This window comes from Schistocerca piceifrons, chromosome X (assembly GCF_021461385.2).
Source record: "Schistocerca piceifrons isolate TAMUIC-IGC-003096 chromosome X, iqSchPice1.1, whole genome shotgun sequence".
Lineage (NCBI taxonomy): Eukaryota > Metazoa > Arthropoda > Insecta > Orthoptera > Acrididae > Schistocerca > Schistocerca piceifrons.
In genome coordinates, this window is record NC_060149.1 from 933,060,058 (window position 1) to 933,062,788 (window position 2,731).

Consider the following 2,731-nt stretch of genomic DNA (forward strand, 5'->3'; position numbering starts at 1 on the left):
TTGTATTAAGTTTGGATGCAATTTCTGTGTTTCATTGTCAATAATAAGGTCCAAGGGATACAGTAAACCAGAAGTGAAGCATCGGAATCTAAAACTGGACTCTCAGGAGAGGTTCAAATCATAGAAAGTTAGAATGTCAGTCCTCTTGTACTAAAGTCGGCATTGTGCCTTTTGAATTTAATTCGGATGCAATTTCTGTGTTTCATCGTCAATAAGAAGGTGCATGGTATACAGTAAACCTGATGTGTAGCATCGGAATCTAAGACTGGACTCACAGGAGAGGTTCAAATCATAGAAAGTGAGAGTGTCAGTCCTCTTTTACTTGAGTCGGCATTGTGCCTTTTGTATTGAATTCGGATGCTATTTCTGTGTTTCATCGTCAATAAGAAGGTGCAAGGTATACAGTAAACCTGAAGTGAAGCATCGGAATCCAAAACTGGACTCACAGGAGAGGTCCAAATCATAGAAAGTGAGAGTGTCAGTCCTCTTGTACTTAAGTTGGCATTGTGCCATTTGTATTAGGTTCGGATGCAAACTCTGTGTTTCATCGTCAATAAGAAGGTCCAAGGTCTACAGTAAACATGAAGTGAAGCATCGGAACTAAAACTGGACTCACAGGAGAGGTTGAAAGCATAGAAAGTTAGAATGTCAGTCCTCTTGTCCTTATGTCGGCATTGTGCCTTTTGTATTAAATTCGGATGCAATTTCTGTGTTTCATCGTCAATAAGAAGGTCCAAGGGATACAGTAAACTAGAAGTGAAGCATCGGAATCTAAAACTGGACTCACAGGAGAGGTTAAAATCGTAGAAAGTGAGAGTGTCAGTCCTCTTGTTCTTAGGTCATCATTGTGCCTTTTGTATTAAATTCCGATGCAATTTCCGTGTTTCATCGTCAATAAGAAAGTCCAAGGGATACAGTAAACCAGAAGTGAAGCATCGTAATCTAAAACTGGACTCACAGGAGATGTTCAAATCGTAGAAAGTGAGAGTGTCAGTCCTCTTTTACTTAAGTCGGCATTGTGCCTTTTGTTTCAAATTCGGATGCAATTTCTGTGTTTCATCGTCAATAAGAAGGTGCAAGGTATACAGTAAACCTGAAGTGAAGCATCGGAATCTAAAACTGGACTCACAGGAGAGGTTCAAATCATAGAAAGTTAGAGTGTCACTCCTCTTGGACTTAAGTCGGTATTGTGCCTTTTGTATTAAATTCGGATGCAATTTCTCTGTTTTATCGTCAATAAGAAGGTCAAAGGGATACAGTAAACCTTAAGTAAAGCATCGGAATGTAAAACTAGACTCACAGGATAGGTTCAAATCATAGAAAGCTAGAGAGTCAGTCCTCTTGTACTTACGTCGGCATTGTGCCTTTTGAATTTAATTCCGATGGAATTTCTGTGTTTCATCGTCATTACGAAGGTGCAAGGTATACAGTAAACCTGAAGTGAAGCATCGGAATCTAAAACTGGACTCACAGGAGAGGTTCAAATCATAGAAAGTAACGGTGTCAAACTCTTGTACTTAAGTCGGCATTGTGCCATTTGTATTAAATTCGGGTGCAATTTTTGTGTTTCATCGTCAATAAGAAGGTCCAAGGGATACAGTAAACCTGAAGTGAAGCATCGGAATCTCAAACTGGACTCACAGGAGAGGTTCAAATCATAGATAGTTAGAATGTCAGTCCTCTGGTACTGAAGTCGGCATTGTGCCTTTTGTATTAAATTCGGATGCAATTTCTGTGTTTCATCGTCAATAAGAATGTGCAAGGTATACAGCAAACCTGAAGTGAAGCATCGGAATCTAAAACTGGACTCACAGGAGAGGTTCAAATCATAGAAAGTGAGAGTGTCAGTGCTCTTGTACTTAGGTCGGCTTTGTGCCATTTGTATTAAATTCGGATGCAATTTCTGTGTTTCATCGTCAATAAGAATGTCCAAGGAATACAGTAAACCTGAAGTGAGGCATCGGAATCTATAACTGGACTCACGGGAGACGTTCAAATCATAGAAATTTAGAGTGTCACTCCTCTAGTACTCAAGTCGGTATTGTGCCTATTGTATTAAATTCGGGTGCAATTTCTGTGTTTCATCTTCAATAAGAAGGTCCAAGGGATACAGTAAACCAGAAGTGAAGTATCGGAATCTAAAACTGGACTCTCAGGAGAGGTTAAAATCGTAGAAAGTGAGAGTGTCAGTCCTCTTGTACTTAAGTCGGCATTGTGCCTTTTGTATTAAATTCCGATGCAATTTCTGTGATTCATCGTCAATAAGAAGGTGCAAGGAATACAGTAAACCTGAAGTGAAGCATCGGAATCTATGACTGGACCCACAGGAGAGGTTCAAATCATAGAAAGTGGAAGTGTCAGTCCTCTTTTAATTAAGTCGGCATTGTGTCTTTTGTATTAAATTCGGAAGCAATTTCTGTGTTTAATCGTCAATAAGAAGGTCCAAGGATACAGTAAACCTGAAGTGAAGCATCGGAATCTAAAACTGGACTCTCAGGAGTGGTTCAAATCGTTGAAAGTGAGAGTGTCAGTCCTATTGTACTTATGTCGGCATTGTGCCTTTTGTATTAATTACAGATGCAATTTCTGTTGTTCATCGTCAATAAGAATGTGCAAGGTATACAGTAAACCTGAAGTTAAGCATCGGAATCTAAAACTGGACTCACAGGAGAGGTTCAAATTATAGAAAGTGAGAGTGTCAGTGCTCTTTTACTTAAATCCGCATTGTGCC